Here is a 7,325-nt window from a genome sequence, read left to right on the forward strand (position 1 = left end):
CCATTGTGGAAGTCAGTGTGGCGATTCCTCAGGGATCTAGAACTAGAAATACCATTTGACCCAGCCATCCCATTACTGGGTATATACCCAAAGGACTATAAATCATGCTGCTATAAAGACACATGCACACGTATGTTTATTGCGGCACTATTCACAATAGCAAAGAGTTGGAACCAACCCAAATGTCCAACAACGATAGACTGGATTAAGAAAATGTGGCACATATACACCATGGAATACTATGCAGCCATAAAAAATGATGAGTTCGTGTCCTTTGTAGGGACATGGATGAAACTGGAAAACATCATTCTCAGTAAACTATCGCAAGGACAAAAAACCAAACACCGCATGTTCTCACTCATAGGTGGGAATTGAACAATGAGAACTCATGGACACAGGAAGGGGAACATCACACTCCGGGGACTGTTGTGGGGTGGGGGGAGGGGGGAGGGACAGCATTAGGAGATACACCTAATGCTAAAGGACGAGTTAATGGGTGCAGGAAATCAACATGGCACATGGATACATATGTAACAAACCTGCACATTGTCACATTGTGCACATGTACCCTAAAACCCTAAAGTATAATAAAAAAGAAAAAAAAAAAAAACAATTTAAAATAAAAAAACAAAAAAAAAAATAAAATAAAATAAAACAAATCTGTTTAATCTCTGAATGTTTATCTGGTTCACTGACTCCAGTATCTGATTTTTGTTCTCTGGAGATATTTGAGCCATGGGATTTGTGCGTGGCCTAGGTTGGTGGAAACAGGGTCTCCTGCCCAGAGCATTGTGTGCTGTCACTGCCAAGAATCCCATGGAATCAATAGTCAAAATATAAGGTGGGGAGGGCCAAAGATAGTTTTCTGGGAAAATGAGACCTAATGAGGCAATAATTCAATAGAAAATCTGAACCAAAAATTGGGGCTTGAGGCACAGAATCAAGGAGAGAAGGAACAGGAGAGGAGAGTAGGAAATCTTGAATAAAGTACAGGCAGGAGTCAGTGTAAGCAAATTGTGAAACAGAACCCATTGGCCTCTGCCGTCCCAAAGGCCCAAGGCCATCATGGCAGGGCAGTTAACATTGAAAAAGCCAAAGAGCTAGAGGATATGAATGGAAACTAATAATGTCCTATAATCCCCAAATTGAAATGCTAATGGAAGATCTTTCACAAAAGAGAAATTTTTAAATAATTACCAAAAATAATTTCTCAGTTATTTAACCCTAGAATGTAAAATAGTGGATGGGGAAGATGTTTTGGAATTCTGCAAGACTTGAATTGAGGTCTAGACATTTTCTCTGACTTTGTGTGCTTTGGTTAGTAACTTTGCTTAGCCAAGACTCAGTTTATCAGTCTGTTTACACATTGCCATAAAAAATACCCAAGACTGGGTAATTTATAAAGGAAAGAGGTTTAATTGACTCACAGTTCCACATGGATTGGGAGGCCTCAGGAAACTTACAATCATAGCAGAAGGCAAAGGGAAAGCAGGCACATCTTCACAAGTCAGCAGGAAAAAAAGCAAGTGAAGGAGGAACTTGCCAAACACTTATAAAACCATCAGATCTTGTGAGAACTCACTCACTATCATGAGAATAGCATGGAGGAAACTGCCCCCCATGATTCAATCACCTCCCACCAGGTTCCTCCCTCAACACCTAGGGATTACAATTCAAGATGAGATTTGAGTGGGGACACAAAGCCAAACAATATCATTAAGCCTCCTGAGAATAATAATAGTGTTTATCTCACAAGGTTTTATAAAGACAAAATGACACACTCCACATAAAGTGCTTAACATGTTAAACAACACATAGAAAGTACCATATACTTTTGCTTAAAGGAAATGCTTTATTCAGGTATAACTGACCTATAATAAACTACACATATTTAAGTTGCACAATTTTATGAGTTTTAACATATGTATAGGCTCATTAAACCATCTCCACAATTAGAAAAATGAACACGCTCATCACCCCCAAAAAGTTACCTTGTGTCATTTCCTCTACTTCTTTCCTTCTGTTCTCACCATCACTCCCCCACATTGCATCTCGAAAAACAAATTATTTTATTTCTGTCATTATAGTTTTTATTCTTCAGAATGTTATACTTATGGAAACATATAGTATGTACTCTTTTAGTGGGGAGGGGTGGTCTAGCTTTTGTCACTCAGCATAGTATTTTTGAGATTTATTGTGTCAGGAGTCTCCAAACCACTCGTAGGTTCAGTAATGTTCTAGGATTCCAGTGTCTGATTTTTCTTCTCTGGAAAATCATTAAATAATTAATTATGATGTATTTAGGGTTTCTTATGCTTTGAAATTCCTGTATCTGTGGGTTTAAAGTTTTCCTCAAATTCTAAAAATTAACAGACATTATTGTTCTGTACTGGAAATGTATGAGGGTAAACAGCCTTTATCCCAAGCATATGTCAATACGGATATAATAAGCAAATCACAGTGGGAAAGGGAGAAGAAAAGAAAAAATACATATATATATATACACTCACCAGACTACGGAGGAAGCATCACCAGACCAGGAAGCAACAGCTTGGGCTCCAGTGTCAGCTGCCCATCCGTGCACAGATGAGGAGAGGTCTCATGAAGCTTTGGCGTGGTCTGGGACCCTAGCTCTTTTCTAACTATTTGCTTGGTGTGAGGCCCAGTCACTAGGGCCCTTCATGACTGGGCTCAAAGAACACAAAAACATCAACTTGCTTTTGCGACTGTCTATTATTTTTCAATAACTAACATACAGGAATAGATTGAAATAAAGATTTCTCTGAAACAGTGCCAGATGAATGCCTCAAGTGGCTAACTGTTCCAGGACTTGATGACCATTGTTTCTGTCCACGTTCAATTCCTCCACAATTATTTATTTAAAAACTGTCTGTCTCAATTCTTTCTCTGTTCTCTTTTGAGGATTTCAGTTACACAACATTAAACAACTTCAAGTTATCTTGAATTTTTCTTTTTTTTTTGCCTTTTATGTATTTCATTTTGGATAGTGTTTATTGCTAAATCTTTAAATTTACTTATCTTTTCTTCTACAATGCCTAATCTGATGTTAGTCACATCCAGGGCAGTTTTTTTTTTTTTTTTTATCTCAGACATTATAGCTTGCATGACCAGAAGTTTAATTTGGATCTTTTTATATCTTCTATATTCCTACTTAACAGCTACAATCTTATATCTAAGTTATTGAAAATATGAAATACTGTATGTTAAAGGATACAAAATGGCAGATATGTAGGATGAACAAGTTTAGAGATCAAGTGTACAACATTAGGACTAACGTTAATAAAATTATATTGCATTAGGGATTTCTGTTAAGTAAGTAGAATTTAGCTGCACTTGTCACAAGAAGAAAGGAATTATGTGAGATGATAGATATATCAGTCAGCTTCACTTTAATAAGATTTTACTATCTATATGTATCCTATAACGTCATGTTTTAAGCCTTAAATATACACAATAATATTTATTTTGAAAAATAAATGTTTTAATATTCTTATCTACTAATTCAGTCTTCTGTGGCATTTTGGGTTATGGACTGTATATTCTTACTTCTTCACATGCTTAATTATTTTCTATTGAATGCCAGACATTGTGAATTTTATTTCATTGAGTCCTGGAGACTTTGGTATTCCTGTACATATTCTTGAGCTTTGTTCTGGGACAAAGTTAGGTTACAGAGAATCAACTTTCCGGCCCACTTTTAAGCTTTGTTATGCAATAACATTGCAGCATGTAGGGCTAGGTCTGATTTTAACCCACCATTGAAGCAAAACTCTTCTGAGTATTCTATCCAATGTACCATGAATTATGAAGTTTTCTGCTTTGGCTAATGGGGCAGGAACTATTTCTGGTCCTGTGTCAGTTCTCAGCATGCTTCCTGCTAATCGTTTTGGATGGTTATTTTGCCAGTCTTGACTAGTTTCCTCATACATACACTGCTCAATATTCAGATGAAGACTCGACAGGGTCTTTTTTGGATCTCCAAAGCTCCTTTCTCTGCAGCTCTCCCCCTTCCATTGTTCCAGCTGCCTTAGCCTCCCCAGACTCCCAGCTCCATCTCAACTCTGGGAGGTTATTGTGCTTAGTTGGTCTCTCCTTCCCTGAGCTACAGCCTGAAGCTTTCAACAGGCAGTAATCTTGGGCACTTTTAGGGCTCATCTTGCATCCCATGTCTCAGAGGTCACTGTTCTTTGTTGTCCAATGTCTAAAAAACAGTCATTTCATAAATTTTCTGGGTTTTTTTTTATTATTATAGGGAAGAGGGTAAATGTGTTCTCTGTTTCTTTACCTTGGCTGGAAGCCCTACATACTTTTTGAAATATATGAATAAACTTATTTACATCAGCATCTTTCATAATTGAATGACAGACTCATCTTTAATTTGCTGTGAGATATTCAATAAACCATTGAAAGCAATGTGTATGTTCATATATGTACATGTTTATGTGTTTCAAAAGAGAGATCCTAGAGAATCTTCAGTCCAAAGGCTTCAAAATTTATTGTTTTTTAAACTGTAGGCTACATGATCAGTAATCTTTGTGTATGTGGGCTACACTAAGCTTATTTTGTTGATAAGATTAATAAATAGAGAAATCTCACCCCTAGCACACATAACAAAAATAGGACATAACATATGAGTTCGTGCATATAAAAGCTTTAGTCATGCTATTTTTTCTCTTTGTCAGTCATCTTTCATAGTGTCCCAGTTTCTTGAGGTAATTTTGGTGGAATTAAAACTGGACAGCTCAAAATTATATAATTAAATACATTCAGCTTCAATTAAAAATTATAATTGATTCAAAGCTGCTAACATGACCCCGATAGCAATAACACATGAGCACAAATGACCTACTCATTGACGTATGTCAGAAAAGTTTTGAAAAATGGGGGAGATGGGTAGGTAAAACATTTACCATAGAATACCTTTGGTCAGGATGACGCATGGTAAACAGCCTGCATGTAGTGCAATGTCTTCCTTTTATAGATGAGGAAACTGAAACCCAAACTTAAATAACATCTCGAGTCACACAGTTGGTGCATTACTAAATATGGATATGACCCAAATCTTTTTATCCTCTGTATTGATTATTAATTTACTTGTTTGTTTTCTCATAAAGGAAATGCCCTTTTCAATGTGGAATCATTTCTCCATATCCGAATATGAGACCCAGAGAGAAGCCACTGTTGAGTCCCAATTCAACTATTCCTACTATCAAGGAGCATCTAACTTGTGATCGATGTTGTTTGAGAAAGTGAAAACCCTCACAATTCATTTGGTAATTCAATTAATGTTTTTTGGCCATCTTCTCCACACCATTTATCATTCTATTTGCTAGAGATACAGAGGTGAACAAGGCAGACAAGATCCTGCTCTGAAGGATTTTACCTTTTAGTTGGGAAGAGAGGAAGGGAGGCACTGAAGATGAAAGACAAGTGTAGAAATATAACTTTAATTCATGATGAGTGACCATATATAGTGAACACTATACAGTGATAGAAAGTGGTTATCATGAAGAATGATATAAATGGATGCATTTGCAATGTACATTGCAGGTAGATATCATGAGACTTTTCAATAGATTGTATGAGAGGAGTGAAGGAAAGAAAGAAATGGGGCTGAGACAGCGGAAGATAGGGAATGGGAAGGGAGGACACCCAGTGGGGAACTGGATGGAGAACAAAGTCAAAAATTCTGTCTAGGCTTCATTAATTGGAAGGTGCCCATTAGAACTGTTTTTCTCAAATTTTACAATTCAGATTCTGATTCAGTTAAATCTTCGGTAGGCCCAGGGGTCAACATTTCTAACAACATTTCTGGGATGATGTCAGTGATACCGCTACACAGACCATGTTTTCAGTAGCAAGTTCTTAGTTAACCAAGTGGATTATAGTTAAAATAGTGATCTAGAGCTGTATAGAAAGGTAAGAAACTGAGTTATAAAATTTGGTAACATTTGATATATTCCTTAAAGCCCAAATTAATTGAGAAAATACAGAAGAATTAGCAAACCAGAAAGTTTAGAAGAAAATCCTATAAAATTTAGTAGACAATGTATAAGAAGCCAACATTTGTATAAGACAGAATGTGAATTTAAAATAAGAAGAGAGAAACAGGGATAAATGTAGAATTCAAGAGTCAGAAATAGGTTGTGAGCTGGATATTGCACTATAGTTCCAAAAGGCAGGTAAGATGAAAAACAATCCCGTTTGATTCCCTTTTTGCTAGTCTTATCCTGACCCATTCTATAAGCATCATTTGAAATTTTAGGGTAATAAAAGCTTGGAGTCAAAGACAGAAGGCAATGCCAATAAGTCACTGGAGTTTTGGCTGATGAATTTTAAATAAGAAACTAACAGCTTAAACATTATTCCTTAGACCAACGGCTAACTGAACCTTTTCTGGGAATCGTATAGAAATATGAGTACATTCAGGGAGTGAGAAAGGTAACACTATGGCTGAATTCTGGTGGAACTGTAAGTTAAAAAAGAGAAGGAAGATCCCCTAAAGGTCCATTCAAAGTATTTAAATTTGCACTCACCAAAGCATGTATTAATGTTTTAACAGCTGCAGTGGTTAAGTATTCTTCTGTTTTAGTAGTTTTAATAGCTGATGACAAGAAGGCAAGGTTAGACACCCAGAGAGCTCAGCAGCCTTACGGCAACACCTGTAATGAGTGACAGTCTGTTTTGATGGAATGGAACAGTGTCTTCTGAAGAACAAAAATGTTTAATAGACTGTTCTATATATTTAAATTAAAGGGGATTTGCCCTTTACTTAAACTTGACCAGCAGACTCCACAAAAGCTCTAAACAATAGTACTGCAATTGCTACAATACAAAAATGGAGCAGATTATCATCAACGAGTGTAGATCTAGTGCCTACCGCGTGAGAGCACATCTATTCTGTGTTCAGGCAGACACCACATAAAGCAAAATAGGGATCTGGCCATAAAGTTTAATAGGAATTTAACAATTATCCAGTCCATTCAGTCAAAAAAGAAGGCAATTTGCAAAACTGAGAAACTGGAATAGGATCCTGATCCCTTATCTCTTTCTTATGTAAGCCCTACACCGTTATGCCCGCTCATCTACAAACTTTCAGTTTGCAATGTCCTTTACCTTTTATATGGGACTAAAAAAGCGATAGGACATAAAGCTCCTCCTGGTAGCATGTTATCTACTAGGGCAGATATAATACATTCCCCATGTAAATATGAGGCAGAATGCTAAGTTTTAGAGTTGGGGTACTTGGATTTTAGTGTGCATCAGAATCACCTGGAGGACTTGCCAAGCCCCACCTCCAGAGT

This window comes from Hylobates moloch, unplaced genomic scaffold, assembly GCF_009828535.3.
Source record: "Hylobates moloch isolate HMO894 unplaced genomic scaffold, HMol_V3 SCAFFOLD_16, whole genome shotgun sequence".
Taxonomy (NCBI): Eukaryota; Metazoa; Chordata; class Mammalia; order Primates; family Hylobatidae; genus Hylobates; species Hylobates moloch.